Source organism: Eptesicus fuscus, chromosome 13 (genome assembly GCF_027574615.1).
Source record: "Eptesicus fuscus isolate TK198812 chromosome 13, DD_ASM_mEF_20220401, whole genome shotgun sequence".
In the NCBI taxonomy this organism is placed as follows: Eukaryota; Metazoa; Chordata; class Mammalia; order Chiroptera; family Vespertilionidae; genus Eptesicus; species Eptesicus fuscus.
This window is the reverse complement of record NC_072485.1, coordinates 37,732,209-37,752,961: the sequence shown is the minus strand read 5'-3', so window position 1 is coordinate 37,752,961 and position 20,753 is coordinate 37,732,209. Positions and strand designations below refer to the sequence as shown.

The 20,753-nt window shown below is 45.0% G+C and overlaps 1 protein-coding gene across 2 annotated transcripts in view; it reads right to left on the bottom strand.

The window, feature by feature from the left end:
• PAK1 (p21 (RAC1) activated kinase 1) overlaps positions 1–19,862 on the bottom strand; it is a 120,735-nt gene extending 100,873 nt beyond the window's left edge. For both annotated transcript variants that reach the window (XM_054724815.1, XM_054724816.1), the window contains exon 1: positions 19,341–19,862. The gene's annotated coding sequence lies outside the window, so the exon portion shown is untranslated. The remainder of the gene's footprint in view (positions 1–19,340) is intronic.
• Positions 19,863–20,753: the final 891 nt, after the last annotated feature.

Here is a 20,753-nt window from a genome sequence, read left to right as displayed (position 1 = left end):
ATATCACACAGTTAACAGGTGGTAACGTTGAAATCCATAAGCAAATTGGCCCTGTCCAATTTAAGGCCTTCCTTTTTTTCCCATTGCATCTCACATTCTATTCTAATAATGACCCTATGAGGCAGGTAAAAGAGGTATCAGCATTAACCCATTTTACAAATGAAGAAACTGGTACTTAAGGAAGTGTTATTTCTCCCAGGAAGGAGTCAGTGAGAGGCCGAACAATGGTTTGTACTCAGATCTTTTGACCTCAGATCTGTACTACTACCCCACATTTCCTCTTACGCATTGTGCCTTGCAGAAATTCAGTCCTGACTCTGTCACTAACTTATTGTATAACACTGATTGATCGATTGATTGATTTTGTTTTGTGTGTTTTTTAATTTCTTTATTGATTAAGGTGTCACATATTTGTCCTCATCCCCCCATTCCCATCCCACACCCCTCCCCACGGATGCCCCAACCCCCTGTCGATTGATTGATTTTGTTTATCTTCACCCGAGGATATCTTTCCATTGATTTTTTTTTTTTTTTTTTTTTGAGAGAGAGTGGAAGGGAGGGGTAAAGACAGAAGAGCATCGATGTGAGAGAGACATATGGATTGGTTACTTCCCGCACACACCCCGACCAGGGCTGGGGATCGAGCCTGATCGAGCTTTGACTGGAATCAAACCCAAAATACGTCAGTCCGAGGGCCGACACTCTATCCACTGAGCCAAACTGGCTAGGGCTTGAGTGATTTATTTATTTTTCTCTTGGCCTGTTTTCTCATTCATTAAATAAGGGTCTTGGACTGGATAATCCTCAGGTTCCCCTTTAGCTGGCAATCGAGGCTTTAATTAGTACCAACAAGTTTATGAAAAGCAGTTTCTTTGGTTTCCTTGGCCACCCAACAGTAACCCTCTAAAAGAAAAAAAAAAAAAAAAGACTTTTAAAACCATTAACTGTTATTTGTAGTATGGATGATGTGAGAAGTACTCAGCACCATAGAGTAAAAGTTACCCAATCCATTTCATTCCTTCCTCAAACACCCCAGATGTACACACAGAAAATGCCACAAGCCACCTAATAACACAGCGTTGGCGCATCCAATACTGGCACATGTGCACAACATGCTGATATGTCTAGAGGGGAGGAGTGTGTCCAGGTGGGGCCTTCGTCCCACTGCTGGATTCCTGACACTCTATTCACTAGCTAAGCCCTATTCCTAGACTGGGGCTTGGCTCTGCTTCACTTACAGCAGGTCAGGCTTATGTCTAACTAAATCCAATCAAACATAAACAATTTAAAAGTGACTTCTGACTAATTAATATTACAGAGCAAACAGCCCTGCTGGCGTGGCTCAGGGGTTGAGCGACAACCTCTGAACCAGGAGCTCAAGGTTCGACTCCTGGTCAGGGCACATGCCTGGGTTGCGGGCTTGATCCCCAGTGGGGATGGCGTGCAGGAGGCAGCCCATTAATGACTGTCATCATTCATGTTTCTTTCTCTCTCCCTCTCCCTTCCTCTCTGAAATCAATAAAAATATTTTTAAAAATGGGATTTAATCCCAGAAGTAAGTTCTTCCATGCTAAGAAGTAGGAAGAGGGCAAGAAGCAGGATACAAGACTTTGGACAAATTACTTCCCTGTCTCAGTTTCTTTATATAAATAGGGAGAAAGTCCAAATCAATCCTGAACACCTTTCCCACTCTAACTTAACAGGAATTTATAATTATTGTATATTTATAAAATGTAAAATGTGTAAAACAAAAAACAAAAATTAGGAGGAAGAGGACATAGTGTTACAAATTAAAACGACCTCGAAGAAAATAAAAAGGAATAAGTTACACTGCCAAGACAGAACATAAAATATGTATGGTCACGTCACCCTGAATACATATTAGTTATAGGAGCAAAACGAAACCTCTATATCCCAGTGACAGTTGAAGTAAATAATTCATGTGATGCCTCAGGATAAGACAGCAGAGGCAGAAACCATTGCTCATTCAGTACAACCAGAGCAGCTCTGAATATGATCAGGGACCCAAGACCTGAAACAATTACTGAGAACAAGGGAATTGTCTGCAGAGAAAAGGCAGCCCTAGGGAGCACATCTAGACTTGTCCTAGGAATGAAGCCCATACTACGTTAGCCAAGCATCATCGTTTTCATACATATTTACTTCTTAATATGCTAAGTGATGAACTAGGCACTTCCACATAATCTGTTCATGTAATTCCCTAACACAGCAGTTTTACAGAAAAGGAGTTTGAAGCTCAAAGAGGTAAAAAATAAAAATAAAAAGTTAGAACCCAATTCCTGAATCCAAGTTCAATGTACTTTCTTTTCTTTTTTTAAAATATATTTTTATTGATTTCAGAGAGGAAAGGAGAGATAGAAACATCAATGATGAGAGAGAATCATCGATTGGCTGCCTCCTGCACGCCCCCTACTGGGGATCGAGCCCACAGCCCGGGCATGTGCCCTGACCAGGAATCGAACCCATGATCTCCTGGTTCGTGGGTCAACGCTCAATCACTGAGCCATGCCAGCTGGATTCAATGTACTTTCTATATCCCTGTTATAATCTAAGGCCTTCATTATACAGTCCTTCACACATACATTATCCAGTTTTACATCTCTCAACAACCTTGGGAGATGGACATTCAAGATCCCTCATGAACTGACCCCTACCCACCTTTACAGTTTTGAAATGGATGCTGTTGGCTGCCTACTCAGCATCTACTCCCCTCTTCCTTCCTGATTTTATCACATAGTCATCCCTCAGCAGCTTGTTACTAAGGCAGTTCTCAAGTTTTACCATGTCATCACAGTCACCACCATCTGCAGGGCTTGCTGAAACACAGAGTCCTGGGGCCCGCACCCAGAGGCTTTATTCAGTAGGGCTGGCACATGCCCTGAGAATGTGCATTTTTAATAAGTGCCCCAGTGACCACAGTTTGAAAACTATTGCTGTCCTAAGGGGAAGTTAACCCCCAAACATAGCTCCAGGGGCAGGGCTTCATTCTACATCCAAACCTAACATGGCAATCCCATTCTCCTTGTCACTGATTAGCTCAAGAAATGAGGCTTAACCACTTAGCATCTGGCATGTCAGTAAACCCTTATAGTTCAGGGATGGGCAAGTGGCCTCAGTTGATCCAACTGGATGAAAGTGAAGAATTCTTTTACCATTTTGGGTGATAAAGTCAGTGTCTGCTTCTCTGCCTCTCTTTCTGTCTCCTCTCTCTCTCTCTCTCTCTCTCTCTCTCTCTCTCTCTCTCTCTGTGTGTGTGTGTGTGTGCACACACACACACACACACACACACACACACACACACACAGAGAGAGAGAGAGAGAGACAGAGAGACAGAGAGAGACAGAGAGAGACAGACAGAGAGAGACAGAGAGAGAGAGAGACAGACAGAGAGAGAGAGAGAGAGAGGGAGAGGGAGGGAGAGAGGAGAGGGAGAGAGGGAGAGGGAGGGAGGGAGGGAGGGAGGGAGAGAGAGAGAGAGAGAGAGAGGGAGGGAGAGAGAGAGAGAGAGAAGAGAGAGAGAGAGAGATATCATTGATTAACAAAGAAATGTAACTCATTACCATGATGGGAGCCAGCTCATGGATAAAAGTAACACAAGCTTGATACAAATGTCAATATGATTTAAGCCAAATTTGAGCAGAAATTCTGCTTACAGAATTCCAAATGATATAGAATTTGGTACTAGAAAAGCGTACAAGCCACCTGAACACTCTCTATGACAGAATCTGTAAATTGATTTGTTAAACATCTATTCCAAACCCCTTCTAGCTCTGGGTACTACACATGTTGTAGAGCAAAACACTATATTTCCCAGACTTTTCTAAATGTGATTTAGGTTCTGCTCATCAGACGCTCTCACACTAGGCAATGATTGGAACTGGATTAGGTGAGGAGAGAGACTGGACACAGGACATCCCTTTTGCTGGAACCAGCTGCAGCAGAGGCAGCATAGATCTAGATCTAGCAGATGTGGCAACAGCTTCCTGATTGTGCAGCTTCTACATTATGGCAAAGACAATGGCATCCTTGAGAGCTCAGTTCTTTAGTGCAGTTTGGGGAGTTAGTTCCTGGAAGCTCAGTCTGGGTCCATTTCTTCTTTAATCCCCAAAAACTCTTTAATCTACACCTGGTACTCTTTAATAAGTCCTTTTTCCTTGAACTACTTGCTAGAGTGGATTCTGCTGCTTGCCCCTATTAGTAAGAACCCTGACCAATAAACTGCCCTACCCTGAAGATAACATAAAATATTCACTCTTATCCTTCCTTATCTTTGTATCAACTCTTCCCTCGATGTGAAACGTCCTCCCTCAAAATCATTCCATTTGCAAAAGTTACCCACTTACTCCACAAAGAGATTTACAGAAAGAGGAGTTAATCACAGAGGAAAGGAAGAAAATCAACTTGACAGGGGAGCCCTGAAAAATGAGCAATATGACATCTGGCACAGAAGGGACAAGGAAGAAGAAAAGGGTATTTCAACCGTAAAGAACAACGTTCACAAAGGCAATAACGTGCCTCTGGCCTCCAAGGACTGGCCCTGCAAATTCCCAACTTCTTAGAGTTGGAAATGATGCCACAGTCTCTAATGGTTTTTGCTCAATAGATTAATGTTAAATACAAATGATTTTTACAGCCAGTTATCAGTAATTACTAAGCACTAATAACTAAAACAAACAAACAAACAAAAACTATACTAGGAGCTATAGGAAAGTAACCATAGCAGGGATCACAATCCCCGCTCTCAATGACTTACAATGCATAGGGAAACAAAGATATCTGAAGAGATCAAGGACGTGACACACATGCTATAAAGACCAGCACAAAGTCACATAAACAGCTTCAGGAAAAAAAGATTCAAGTCATCGGAGTATATAAAGTAGGTGTTCTTCAGGGGAAATTCCCCTAAGAGAATTCATTAATCCACCAAAAACTTACTAAGTGTCCACTCTACACTAAAAATTATTCCAGATGCTGAGGATGCAGGGAAGCACGCAGACAGGCCCTTGCTTTCCCAAGGCTAGATTCTCACAGGAGGAGAACTAGGGCCCAAGGTTTCTAGGACGAGGCTGATGTGAAATGAAAGCACTGACCATTAGGTTCATTCTAGCGTCCTTTACCCTGTAATAATAATAATGCTTGCCAACATTTATTAAGCACTTGTTATGTGCCAGAATCTGCTGGGTGCTTTACAAGCCGTATCCCATGGAATCCTAGTAACAAACCTCTACCGCAGGTATTATCATTAGCAGCATTTTAAGAATACGGAAACTAAAACTAGAGGTTAAGGAACTCCCCCCAGGTCACACAGTCAGGGAGTGGCAGGGCCTCAGGATTCAGTCAGGTCTGTGGCAGAGGTTTTCACTGCTATGCGATATGCAGAGAGGACAAAATTGTATTTCCAGGAGACAGAACTTTGTTAAAAGGGGAGGCATGGAATTATTCATTTGGCATGAGCTTTAACGTCTCAGAAGAGGTTGTTATTTTCCCCTCAACTCATGAAATGAGGAGTTACACTCCCTAAGCTGTGGTCACTTTTCGGCTTCTGTTTCCATGGTTTCAAAAACAATGGGACAAGGTATTCAGGTGCTCCGTCCAATGGCTGTGAGTGAAAAGGTCCTTTGAAGGCTGGCACTGCACAGCTCTGGGCCACCAGCTGGGACCGTGCTCTTCCAGGCCTTCATTAAGGGGCACATTAGCATTACAGTAATTACGATAAACAGCTGTAGCACAAACCTCCAGCAGATAGGAGGCTGGAGGCTCAAGAACAAAGAGGGAGCCAGGAAAGCAGTGATTGGCTGACCTGGATTCGTTTGGGTCAGGCGTGGCATTTGGTCCTTCTGCATTTGTAAGTTCTCATGAATGTGGATGCTGAGGCAGCAGCCCCAAACCTTCCTCATTTCCATCTCAATCTCCAGAAAGAATTACAATGAGAACAAGAGCCATCGGGGCAGACAACAGACCCTGAATATCAAAGCATACCCTAGGCAGGAGCTGGCAAAAGGAAGAAGAGAGGTTTTCCTTTTGGACCTAACAAAGTATATCGGCAAACCCTGCTCACCCACCTGCCGTAATAGCTCTGTATCAAGTACTCTTTTTCAAGGAGCTTTTCCAAATCCCTTCAATTATTATTCACTTCTTACCTCTCTGCATTGTTAGATATTTTATTAGATATCTCCCATGTATCAGATTCTGAGCTAGGCCCCACAGGAATATAATGAATAAGCACAAGCACAACCCCATCCCCAGGGAACGAAATCCCATGGGGTACAGGTACATACAGAGGGATTCTTGCTATCTGAGGACAACTAATATCCACAAATGCCATTTAAGTTAACTCATTAGGGATCATAGTTTCCTAATAAAATTTTTTACAGTTGTTTGGGCCTTTAACTTATCAAGATAAATACAAAACAAAATTTTTGTAATTCTTAATTTAACAAAATTTAAGTTATAATTGCCAATAAGGTAATTCCTAAAACAAAGAACATCTGTCACTTCACATTTGGCTTTCAACACACGTTGATCAAGAGGATCAATTTTGTCAAAATATTCAAGAGCTTCACCAGTTTTTCCCCAGAGTCTCTCTTAATCCTTTGTTACTCAAATCATTGTCCTCTGAATCTCCTATTATGTCATTACTCATGCTAATTTGCCCTTCGATTTAAACTGGCCTAACTTTACCTAAGCCTCATTTATCAATTTTGTGTGTTTCAAGCCATTCTCCAGGATCACTTTATTTCAAATGCATAAATTTCTTCAAGTTCTGCAGAAATGTCCGTTTTCACTTTAGAATCTACTTGCATTGTATTGTTGGGTGTTAACTGTCCTATCATTAGAAAGGCATTTATTGACAAGGTAAGGGTAAGCCCAATTGTCAGCTGGGAGGGAGGTCTGAGTGGGGACTAATTTTATAAGTGATCAGTTCCTATGGATGACAAATGAACTTCTATATACCTAATTATAGTGCAAAGAATGGGGAGAGTGCTTTGGAAATTCAGAAAAGCTTAATAAATATTTGTTGAGCCCTAACCGGTTTGGCTTAGTGGATAGAGCATCGGCCTGCAGACTGAAAGGTCCCAGGTTCGATTCTGGTCAAGGGCATGTACCTTGGTTTCGGACACATCCCCAGTAGGGGGTGTGCAGGAGGCAGCTGATCGATGTTGCTCTCTCATCGATGTTTCTAACTCTCTATCCCTCTCCCTTTCCTCTCTGTAAAAAAATCAATGAAATATATATATTTTTTAAAATATATTTGTTGAGTGAGTAGATAAGTAAATGACTTTATTCTATCATTCATGAAGTATTTATTGAGAGCCTATTATATGCCAGGCACTATTAAGGATACAAAGTCCTACCCTGTCTTAGTCCATTTGGGCTGCTCATATAGAATGCCACAGACTGGATGGCTTACAAACAACAGAAATTTACCTCTCACAGTTCTGGAGACTAGGAAGTTTAAGATCAAAGCACCAGGAGATTCAGTGTCTGGTAAGAACCTCTCCCAGGTTCACAGATGGCTTTCTTCGCCCTGTGTCCTCACATGGCAGAAGGGGCCAGGAAGCTCTCTGAGGTCTCTTTTATCATGGCACTAATCCCACTCATCAGGGCTCCACCCTCATGACCTCATCACCTCCCAAAGGCCCCATCTCCAAATGTCATCACATCAGGCATTAGGATTTAATATATGAATTGAGGGGAGACACAAAATTCAGTCTGCATACCCTCAAGGAAATTATAATCATGGATGGATGGTGGATTCGGACTGGAAGCCTGCATAGAAAAAATGGCATCCACGTTGGATCTTGAAAAATGAAGAATTTTAAAAGTATAAAAGAAGAAAAGAATTCCAAGCTGGCTGGGCCAGCATGGCTCAGTGGATGAGTGTCTACCTATGAACCAGGAGGTCAAGGTTCGATTCCTGGTCAGGACACAAGCCTGGATTTCGAGCTTGATCCCCAGTGTTGGGTGTGCAGGAGGCAACCAAACAATGATTCTCTCTCATCATTGATGTTTCTATCTCTTTCTCTCTTCTTTCCTCTCTGAAATCAATAAAAATATATTCAAAAAAAAAAAGAATGGCAAAGGAAATTCCACGGCTGCTAACATCATAAAAAGAGGGACATCCATGCACTATGAGCCTCTTGATGAAAGAACACACCAAAACCTATGAGTGGTCATGAAAACAAAACAAACAAAAAAACCTGAATCTGATCAAGCCTCTAGATACTAACTTACAAGTAACATATATGCAGAACCATGGAACTTTTTTTTTCCCGGACTCCCTCGGGCTCCCTGTGCGTTCAGCTGCCAACCTCAAGGACCAAGGAACTTTCTAAACTATAATAGAAAGATGAAAAATCCAGACAGTGGAAAACTCTACAGGACAAACAATGTGGTTTCTTCAACAAATAAACTGACAGGGCTCGGGATGAGGGATTTAGAGATTAAAAGAGACATGAAAGACACATCAACCAATCTCTCTGTGTGGCCCTTATCTGGATTCTGTTTCAAAGTATAAAAATTAAAAAAAAGTATGACATTTGACCCACAATTAAATATTGTGATAATGTTAAGGAGATTATTGGGGGATGGGGTAGTTAAAGTTGGGAGGGAGGGTGTTTGCTTATTATTTAACATTTGACACCACAGGGGTTATTAAGGGCCTTAGTGAGAGTAGTTGTGATAAGCTGGTGGGATAGAAGTAGAGTGGAGTAGGCTGCCAAGTAAATAGGAGGTAAGAAACTGGAAGCAGAAGTTGTAAATAGTTATTTAAAAAAAGACTGGATTGCCCTAGCTGGTTTGGCTCAGTGGATAGAGTGTCGGCCTGCAGACTGGAGGGTCCCGGGTTCGGTTCTGGTCAAGGGCGCATGCCTGGGTTGCAGGCTTGATCCCCAGTAGGGGACATGCAGGAGGCAGCCAATCAATGATTCTCTCTCAACAATGATGTTTCTATCTCTCTTTCCCTCTCCCTTCCTCTCTGAAATCAATACAGATATATATTTAAAAAAAAAAAAAAAAAGACTGGATTTGAAGGAGAGCAAAGATAGGGTTTAGCTGGAGCCTGACAGGATCTCAAGAATGCTTTTGATTGGTGGGGAAGGGGGAAATTGTTTTCCTTTAAACAGAGCATTTGAATGTTGCTTATGGTAACTCAGTAGAAAGCAAAATGTAAAGATACAATGAAGTGAGGTTTCTAAGACGGAAACTTGGGAAGAAATCTAAAAGCATATGAAGGAGCAGGCCTTTCCTTGAATCACTTCCTTCCTTGTAAAGGAAGGGGCAAAGGCAAAAATGGGTGCAAATCCAAGTAGATTCTCAGATTTAATAGTAGGAATATGAAGCTTCAATTTTACGTGGTATGTGAACCAAAGTCTGGGGCACAAAGAGAGGTGAGAAGAAGGCAGTGGAGAACGGGACAAGTGGGGACTGAGGGGAAAACGGAAGAAACCCCTGAAGAAAAGCAGCTGATTCCAGAGCCAAAAGTCACAGGGAGAAAACCAGGTTTGTAGAAATGGGAAATGAGCAGGTCCCTTAAGACGTCATTAAGAGAAAGGTTGAGGTGGTATTTTCTGTTTGCAAATATCAAATCCTGTCAAGAGCCCATTAGGGCTGCGGACCCCTTGACCCAGTATTCCCACTTATGGGAATTTATTCTAAAAAATAATAATTTTTGAAAGGCAAAAGCAATATATAGTATCCTATATAATAAAAGCATAGTATGCAAATTGTCCCCTTGACTGGGAGGTGTCTGGGAGGTGTCCGGGAGTTCGACCAGGGGGCGGGGCACGCGGGGGGGGGAGGGGGGAAGGGAGGGAGTACCCGGCTGGCAGCCAGCAGCCGCTAGGGACCCTACCAGTGCACAGGTTTCGTGCACTGGGCCTCTAGTTATAGATAAAATTACAGTGTAATTTACAACAGGAAAAGAAAGGCCCAAATGACTGTGATGTTTGAATTTTATGTGACAACTAGGACAGGCTATAGTATCCACTTATTGAATTCGAAGTAATCTATGTGCTGTAGTGAATGCATTCTATAGATGTAGGACACATCTACAATCCACTGACTTAAATAAAGGAGGCTAGCCCTGGCCCACGTGACTCAGTGGTTAGAGCATCGGCCTGCACACCAGAGGGTGGCTGGTTCGATTCCTGGTCAAAGGCACAGAGGCAGTTTTGATTCCGGCCCCAGTCAGGGTGTGTGCAGGAGGCAACCAATGGCTGTGTCTCTCTCACATGAAGGTCTCTCTTTCTTTTCTCTCTCTCTCTTTCTCTCTTCTCTCTCTCTCTCTCCCTTTCTCTCTCTCCCTCCCTCCGCCCCTCCCTCCCATCCCCCCCTTTCACTCTCTCTGATAATCAATGGAAAAAATATATACTCTGGCGAGGATTATGAAATAAATAAATAAGTAAGTAAATAAATAAATAAAGGAGGCTACCCCTCATAATCCGGGTAGGCGTCATCTAGTCAGTTGAAAGGCCTCAAGAGCATAACTGAGATTTCCCTGAGAAAGAATTCTACTCATTATGTTTCTCTGGTATAAGAGATACAATGGCTTCAAGCAAATATTGGAATATCACCTTAAATTTTATAACGAACACTAAGAAGTTATATGGAGAAATGTTTATAGGTCAAGAAAAAAGGGCAAATAAACTTAGGTCTACATTGTGATTACAACTATGTAACTTTGTATGTTTACATATAAAAGAAAGAGAGGGAACAAAAGAGTTTATTTATTAGAATGATGGAATCATGGCTGAATCTTAAATGTCTTAATAGTTACAAAACAGTTTGTGAGATAAAGCTCTGTTATTTTTAATGGAAGAAAGCTAACATTATGTTAGGCCTTATTAAAGAAACTCATACTAACCTAAAACAAACACACACACACACACACACACACACACACACACACACACACACAGCTGCCCATTTTGAAATGTTGCCTTTGACAGTAAGTACTTAAAAGAAAGGACCCCCTGGAAGGCAAATATCCCTACAAAGGCCTCAGTCCAGGGCCATCTTTCAGGAACATGTAATGCCTCAACTCAAATAAAATGAGCACCCACACACAACGGCAAAGTGGCTGGTGACTGGTTTAAGAATTTTCCACATCCCTAGCTGAAGGGCCTGCCTTCAACTTTGACTCGGGTCAGGGATATTTGCACTGGGCAGCTAACTATTTAGCACAGTGAGGTCTCCTCTCTCCCAACACCAGACACTGAAGGGATTCTTGTGTGTTTGCTGAACTTGAGAAAATCAAACAAATATTCTTAGCGATGAAGTCATATGGACCTCAGCTTGAATGCTGGCTCCACTCTCATTCATTCAATCAAAAAATATTTGAGTGCCTAGTATATGCTAGGAATTGTGAATACAACAGTGACCAAAAAAGAAAGACAGTTTTTATTTTAAGGTAAAAGGTACTATGTTAAAACTCATTCTCTTTGGAGAATGCCTTAAAGAGAAACGATTCTCTGGAGCTTAGGGCAGATAGACATTCATCAAACAATGCCATAGTGTAAATAGTAAGACTGGTTCTATGTAAACAAATAATTATATGAATGCTAAAGTGTTTAAAGGTGAAGTGTACTGATACATGCTTCAAAATAAGATGGATTGATGAATAAATAGACTAAGGGAGGGCAGATATTTAATAAAGCAAACAAAGCAAAATATTACAGAATCTAAATGAAAAATCAAATGTAAGGTGTTTGGCACTAAACACCTTAAAGGTCAGTTGTAATGAAGCTGATGATGTCGATCAGTTTTTTTAATCTCATTTATCTTCAACATAAGATTGGGGAAAGGGGATACTTGGAAAAGAGGAAAATCACATCCCAAACTCGTTTGTTTCTTTTTAAAGATTAGAAGGAAATAGATGAAATGCTACTACCAGTTATAGTTCTACAATAAAACTCTGATGGAGTTTGTTGTGGTGGTGGTTTTGTTGTTTTACCTTTTATTCTTCTGTATTCTCAAAATTTTCTGAGAACCATGCATCACTTTCGTTTTTACATTTAAAAATATGAATGTAACCCTAGCTGGTTTGGCTCAGTGGATAGAGCGTCAGGCCTGCGGACTGAAGGGTCCCAGGTTAGATTCCGGTCAAGGGCACATGCCTAGGTTGTGGGCTCCATCCCCAGTAGGGGGCGTGCAGGAGGCAGCCGATCAATGATTCTCTCTCATCATTGATGTTTCTCTCTCTCTCCCTGTCCCTTCCTCTCTAAGATCAATAAAAATTATTTAAAAATATATATGTATATAAATGTATTTTAAAAACAAACATGGGAAGTTGAGTGAAGACACTCAAATTAGAAGAGTAACTACTTATCTGACAAGATTTTAGCTCACTGGACCCTGGTTATAAATTTCGGGGGAGGAGGGGAATGTTTATTTCAGCAATTAAGGAAAATCCTAGAAACTGCCCACAGATTCTTGAGCTAAAAGCACTCTTATAGACCACTTAGTCCAAACTGCCAACTACTAGGCAATGTGAGTCAAGCACTTTACAACTTAGCAGTTGCTGTGCATTTATCTAGGGAGCTCATCTGATCCCCACAACCCTGCAAAGGTTCGGGGCAGCTCTGATGTAATGGAAGAGGCATGAATCAGAAGCTCAAGAGTCTGAAGTCAAGAGTCAAATCATAGCTTCGCTACACAGCCTCAGGTAATCCCATTAACTTCTGTGTTCGCCTCTATAAAACAGAGGTAAAGCAATACCTGTTTTAGCTAACCCAGAGAGTTTTACTACTCCCCACCTGGCATCTGTCCTCTAGGTGCACTGAACTAATCAGGGTCCCCAAACATGCTCTCAAGCTGCTAGCCCTCATACTGCTCTCTCTCTCTCTCAGGAAGGTCTTTCCTTCCCTCTCTTCCTCCTCCTCCCCCACTGCACTGGGTTAAGCTCTGCTCAACCCTCAGAACCCAACTTAGGTGACACGTCCCTTAAGGTTTGCCAGGCTATCCCCATTTCAGGTGGAGTAGATGCCTTTTGCACAGCACAAATCTCCATGTGTCATTTTTATCTCAATATAGCATTATTGCCTATGGACATCTCTGTTTCTCAACCGTAAACTTAAGGGTAGGAACCAGGTATGTATGATTCATCTGTTTCGTCAGAGCCCATGACAATGCCTGAGGCTTAATGTGTTTAGGAAATGAACTTTAAATAAAAAATAAAACATTCGTTTTCATATAATCTATACATATAAAAGGCTAATATGCAAAGTGTCCCCTCGGGAGTTCGACCGGGAAACCGGGAGTTCAATTGTTCGCTGTGACATGCGCTGACCACCAGGGGGCGGTGCGAAACGAAGAAAGGCCCCAGCCGGCAGCCAGAAGGCCCCAATCGGCCATGTTCGCTGGCCAGACCTAGGGACCCCACCCGTGCACGAATTTATGCAAAATATAATATATGGCAGTACTTCTCAATCTTGACTGCATATCAGAATTAGCTATAAATCTTCAAAAATAGAGATCCCATGAGATTTTAATTAAGTAGACTTGAGATAGAACCCAGGCAACTTATTTTAACATCTTCAGACGTGGTTCAAATACATGGCCAAATGAAAAACCACGGATATAGCCCGGCTAGTGTGGCTCAATTGGTTGAGTGCTGTCCCATGCACCAGGAAGTGACTGGTTCCATTCCCAGTCAGGGCACATGCCCAGCTTGTGGGCTTGATCCCCAGTAGGGGGCGTGCAGGAGGCAGCCCATAGATGATTCTCATTGTTCATGTTTCTCTCCCTCCCTCCCTCTCTCTTCCTCTCTGAAATCCTTAAAAATATTTTTTTTTTAAAGAGAGAGATCAGGAAGCATTCTAAAGTGACATTTCCAGAGTGCCACAGCTTAGTTTGAAAGAGTTTAAAAGGCAATATGATATAGTGGCAAAAGTAAAGGACTACATTTAGATTTCTTAAAATGTAGTTTTAAAACAATATTTAGTCATTTGCTAATCATGTGCCTCTGAGCAAGCCAAGACTGTGATGATCCTCAGTCTCCTAACTCTTGTAAAATGGAAATACCTCTCTCACAGGACTGCTGTAAAGACTGAACAGATGCAGCAGAGCAAGATGTTAGCCCTTTCCCTGTAGAAACATAAATGTAAATGCATGCACATCTGTCCTCACCCATCGTTCTATGCACAGAAAAAGGGGAGCAGGCTAAATGGAAAAAAAAATTGTATTTTAACTCTCACAGCAATATACTTGCCAAACATTCCTGTATCCTCCATATGAATGGATTACAGCACCAGGGTAATGAACATAACACATAACCGGTATCAGGTGGATATTGACTGAAATTGAAGTCTGCCACCTACTTTCAGCAAAACCTCGAGCAAGTTCCCTTTGCCAGTCTGAGCCTCAACCTCCTTATGCATGAAAGAGAGGTGCTAACCATCATCCTGTATGCTTATTTTGAAGACTGAAGAAAACATCTCACATAGTGTCTGGTACATACAGGTGTGCAATAAACTACTGAATTAAGTTTACGACCAGCTAACACTAGCTGGCCAATTATACTTTTCAAAGGTTTCTTTAACCTATATAATAAAAGGCTAATATGCAAACCGGCCGAAAGGCGGAACAACTGGTCGCTATGACGCACACTGACCACCAGGGGGTAGACACCGGGCTCATGGCTGGCAAGCGCAGTGGTGGTGGCAGGAGCCTCTCCTGCCTCTGTGGCAGGGCTAAGGATGTCTGACTGATGGCTTAGGCCCGCTCTCCCTGGGGGGAGCGGGCCTAAGCCGTCAGTCAGACATCCCCCAAGGGCTCCCAGACTGCAAGAGGACACAGGCTGGGCTGAGGGACCCCCGCCCCCGGAGTGCACAAATTTTGTGCACCGGGCCTCTAGTATTCAATATTTTACTTAGTTGCTTCATAACCTTGTAAGCTGGTCATAGAAACTTTTACTATTCCCATTTTACAGTTAGGAGAAGAGGCACAGAGATAAATTACTTTTGTACAGTCATGCAGTAATATAGAAACAAATTAAGGTTTCCTGACTTTCTCCTGGTTTCATTATTCCCCCATCTGCAAATTACCTTAGTCTTTATGAATTAAAAGGACATCTATGAAAAAGTATGTCCTTTTGATAACTTTAAATGTCTCTTTACTATACAAAAAAAAAAAAAAAGTTTTTTCCCTACTTTCTGGTTATGATTTAGAAAGATAAAAAGTGAGAAAGGGCCCGGCCAGTGTGGCTCAAGGGCTGAGCGTCAACCCATGAACCAAGAGATCACAGTTCTATTACAGATCAGAGCACATGCCCGGGTTAGGGGCTCAATCCCCAGTAAAGAGCCTGCAGGAGGCAGCCAGTCAATAATTCTCTCTCATCATTGATGTTCCCCCCTCCCCTCTCTCAGAATTGAGAATTATCTCAGATTAGTAATTGCTGATGCTACCTTGATTTTCGTTTTTGTTTTCCCCAAAAGCCTTCAACCTCTTAGTTAAAAATGTGTTTAAAGTCTGTTTATTAAAATAATGCTTGTTTGATAAACTATTCCTAAACTGAGGTGGGGGGGGGGGTGTTAGAAAGACAGCCTTCTCTCATCTTTATGCATATACATCATTTTTATCCCTCATTTTATCCCTTCATTTTAAGATTTATCACACCATGTTGTGATATCTTTAACTCCTTAAAGACTTGAGTATGTATATCTGAACACCCTGTCCCAGCATGGGGCTTGGCACATGGTAGGGAAGGACTCAATAAATGTTTATAAATGAATGAACGAACAAACGAAGCCAATCTCCCAGAGGGAAGTTAGGAAAGGAGAAAACTGGATATTGTATCTTAGGGCTAATAAGAAAGTGAAAGAAAAAATATATTTTAAGAGCTTCATAAGGAAGAAAAACCTTTGTTGGAGTCAAACAGGCCCCTGTAGGGCTTTAAGTATCACTAGAGAAAAACAAAACCACAGGAGATCCGGAAGAGACAGTTTCAAGTTAAAAGGCTCAAAAGTTAGGGTGCTTATTTAGACTTGCAAAACCAAGCTGCAAATTCCTAAGAAACAATCCTGGCCTAGGGTATTTCAACAGCAGTTTTCAGGTCTTGACTACAAGAACAAAAGCCAAAAAAATCCTGCGAGCTTGGTGGAGAAAGACAGATATAAAAGGGAAGAAAAGCTCAGTCTAAAATAAATTCCCCCCAAAAAAAACATTAGAACCCACTTGGATTTTCGAATTAAAGCACGGTTCCTCTTCAATCTGAGAACTAGTGTTGAATAAAACCCCAATGCAGCAGCTGGCAGTAAATGGGACTAAATCATCTTATTCATTCAACAAATATCTGAGTGCCTGCATATAGTCACTATTCTAGGCTTGTTGGAAAATGACACATATAAACGGGAAGAAAAGCTCTTCAACAAAACAGACAAAATTCTCCGCTCTCAGGAAGCTCTCAATCTAGTGGCAAAAGAAAGACATACACAGGTGGACTGGAATGGACTGCCAGGCCGTAAGTGCTCTGAAAAAGAAGGGAGGGGGAGGGGAGATGGCACGGACTTGGTCTTATCCGAAGCAGATCTTTTAACCAAACTATCAAGTATCAGAAATCACCTGGAGCAGCGGTCACCAACCCACCCATCAGTGGTCCTCTGTGAGGTCCTAAAGGTTGGCGACCGCTGACCCGGAGGGCTTGTTAAAGCAGAGGATTTAGAGCCCCAACCACAGAGTTTTTCAGTGATGGGACAAATCATGTGCAATTCTAACAAATTCCCAGACGGCATTGATGCCGCTGGTGCTGGGACCACCCTGAGAGATAACTGTTCTAGCCCAAAGGACTAGGCATCCTCCATCATCTCCTGGGCCTGGACTTGCTTCTTCATCCATCCATTCATTCATTTCAAACACGTATCAGTGCACGGAACTTTGTTAAGACGCTAAAACTAAACAGGTCCTGCCCTCAAGAAATTCACAGGCTAATGGAAAAGACAGGCACAAACTCAAGTAATTGCCAGTAGTGCTGTAGAGAGCTGTAAGCGTGGTGTGTGCAGGAGCCAGAGAATAAAGGAATAACTCATTCTATGGAGGTCACAGGAGGAGAGACTAAGGGACTGCTGCTTCCGGAGGTCCAACACGCACATCCCCACAGGCAGGTAGAGGGTGGAAGGCTGGCGTTGGGGGAGAAAGACCAGCCCACGCAGGAAGCAGCGATAAGGAAGAGTATGGAGGGGAGTTACAGATGGTGAGGCTGCGACGGTAGGCAGCAGTCTGGTCTCTGAAAACTTCTTATTCAGGTTCGAGTTTGAAAGTGTGTCCTTAGGCAATGACTACGCTGGGGTAGGGAAAAATTTATATGATGGGTTTTGTTTGACAAAGATTTCTCTGGCTACACAGTGCCCTCCTTTCAGAGAGCACTGCTTCCTCCAAGCCCAGCACAGGGCCTCATAACATGTGCTTAGTGAATGTGTATTGAAGTGACTTGGACAAGCTTTTTTTGATTTTTTAATATGTTTTTATTGATTTCAGAGAGAGAGAGAGAGAGAGAGAGAGAGAAACATCGATCAGCTGCCTCCTGCACGCCTCCTACTGGGGATTGAGCCCAAAACTCGGGCATGTGCCCTGACCCAGAACTGAACCATGACCTCTTGGTGCCTGGCTGGATGCTCAACCAACGGAACCACACCAGCCGGGCTAGACAAGCTTTTTATCAAGCGCTGTCTTGTGGAGGTGAGACAGGTCACCACCTTCCCAGCGCGACTCACTCTGTCCAGGACAAACCTTGTAAAACAGGTCCAGCAGCCTCAATTATTGCATACGACTCCCTGTACTTCGGGAGTCCCCCGGAGATTAGCGCAGGTCTTACTGTTTACACGTCTACCTCACCCACTAGACTTTGAGCTCTTTGAAGACACGGAATGTCTTCATAGACTCTGAATCCCCATCGCCCTAGCAGGAGGCCTGGACACAGGGGCTCTCCTGACTCCAGTTAACGCAGGGTCAACAGATGACTGAATAAGCAAATTAACCAGATCAACCCATGAGCTCCTAGAGGTCAGGATATGGATAAACTTCAGGGAATGTTTCAGAGTCCATATTCCCAAAACCCTTTTTGAGAAGCAGAGTTCCGTTAAGGTGAGGTGGATTTCACATGCACCTGATGGAGGATTTCCCAAACAGAAACATAACGACGACAACAACAAATGGTACTGATGCTGTGGTAAATCCTACAGGCCGCTGAGGGCTCCAGTGAGAAGTTGGTTTTGTCTGAGAGGAGTTTGGGAGTGGATGCTAGCAAAGACTTCCAAGTGGGAGAAGGGGGGATTCTTCGGTGGAGTCTTCAAAGCTGAGTAGGTGCTTGATACCTGTCTGTGTCCAGGGCATAAAAACAAAACTCCTGGACCTTTAAGGCTGGCAGTAACCTGCTCAAGGTCACACAGGAAGGAGGTGAAGTCACAAGGTGAGATCAACGAGGCCTCGGTGTACTGCTGGCTCCTGCTTTCTCCTGACAAAGTTGAGAGAGCCCAAACACAGAAGGCAAAAAAGTAAAGGCTTTTCTCAGGAGCCATTCTTAAAGGCTCGTCTCATGAACTTGAATTTCATTGGTCACCACAGCACTAACCCTTCCCCTCACCTTTCACAGTGCCAGAGGGGAAAATGCATAAGACAGTTATCCACGGAGTTGAACCAACACAAGCACTTTGCTCCCCAACACCCACAAACACCCACAACTTCTCAAGTATTCTCCCAAAACCACTCCCACCCGTGTTTGCCGTTAAAAATGCTCAAGACAGTAAAGGCTACCATCACGGAAATGGAATCATGAGCATAAAGTAATTCTCTCTCCTTTCCCTGCTGGCTTTGAACTCTACAAGTTACAGCGCATTCCCGCGGTGGGGGAGGGGCTGCAGGAGTCCGGCTCCGGCCCCACGAATTCTTCCAGGAGCGGGACCCACAGGTGACGCCCCGGCCCGCACAGGGGCGACCTCTCCGCGCCGAGCAAACCGGACGCCGCCTGGCGAGGCTCCCGCCCGCGGGCCCAGGTTCGCGCCGGAGGACCGCCAAGTGCGGGAAGGCGTCGCTCCCAGACCCGGACCTGTCCGGGGTCCCGGCCCCTCCCCGCCCGCCCCCGTCTCGGGTTCCCGGGCTCCGGAGTCCGAGACCGCGGCCGCGCGGGCGTGTGCCACGGGGGCCTTTGTTGGCCCGACGGCACCATCCACCTCGCGGGCGACGGCCCCGCCTCCGCTCACCTGGCGCCGCCGCCCGCCCCCGCCGCGGGGAATGAATGGGCCCGGGCCCCCGCCGCGCGCGCCCCCACCCCGCGCCCCAGCCGAGCTGCCCGCGACGCCGGGGCACCCGCGGCGGCCGGCTCTCACCTTCCGCGCTCGCTCGGCTGGACTCGGCTACTCCTCCTCCGCCTCCTCCTCCTCCTCCAGCCGGTGGCGGCGGCGGCCGAGCCCGGGGTGTGCGCGGGGCCGCCTCACTTTCTCGCTCCCGCCGCCGCGCGCTCGGGTTGGGTCGGGCCGGGCCGGGCCGGGGATCCCCTCGCGCCGGGAGGGGCTCGGGCGCCGCGGGTGCCGGGGTGCTGCGGGGCGGGTGTGGGGGCTCGCGGGCCGCCGGGCCGGAGGTGGGAGACAGCCCTTTGAGGGGATCTGAGCGCGGAGCGGGCGAGGGGTGAGGGGATGAGGGGAGAGCGCCGGCGGAGCTGGGCGGCGGGGCCGGGAAGGGAGGCGGCGCGGAGGCGCGGTGGACGAGCCGAAGGGAGGCGTGTGCGGGGGAGGCCGAGGGGCGTCTGCGGCCGCCGGCACCTCGGGCTCCAGCTGCAGCCGCGCCCCCGCCCGCTGCCGCGCTATTGTGCGCCGCGGGGCCGGGCCGACCGCCTCTCCCACCGGCCCCAACCCCCTCCCGGGCGAGGCGGCGGAGTCCCGCCCGCCCCGCCTCCCGCAGGTGGGAGGGGGCGGGGAGGCCCGGACAGACCTACGTGAGCGCGGCCGGCCCCGGCGTGGGGGCAGGCGAGCGCCTGGGGTGACGTCATCGGCGCATGACGCCACAGGCTGGGGAATCACCCGGCGGCCGCATGACGTCATTGCTCCCGCGTCTGTCCTCTCGCCTCCAGCTCTACTGCCGCTGGCTCTTGGGGGAAGTTTAGGGGGCGATTCTCGGGGCGATAATGGTCGGGTCAAGGTGGAAAAAGACTGCTTAACCCCCTGGTTTGGTGGTCCTCTTCAGGTTACCAAGCACCACCGCATCAGCTAGACCATTGCCAAGAGCAGAATTTGCAAACCACCCATCTCCTGTGACCCCAGAGCCCGGCATTGATAATACGACTTGGAGTTCTGTGGGGGGAGGGGCTGGGGAACAAAGAATAATAGAGATTTGAACTGACATTGAAAAAAAATGGGCTTCCTTTCCCGTCTTTCTCCTACCACAGAGACCACGTTCAACCCCAACCTTTCCCTTGAGCTCAGGTCTGTTTCCCAATGCCTCCTGGACAGCATCACCTGCCCTGAACTGTACCGGAAATCCCACATGTCCAAACCTGAAACATTAGTGACTGAAGGTCTGAAATCAGATGTTCTCCTTCAAATCCCAGCTGTACAAATGTTAGTGATAGGACCTTAACACTTCTAAGAAACAATTTCTCCATGATATGTAGTACCTGTGTATCCTTAACATGGGATCTCCAAGCCTTAGTTTTACCATAATGATAGTAACTACAATTTAGCACCCATTAAGACCTTTGAATTATGGCTGTACCTATTGACATGCTCATAAGCCAGAAACCTGAA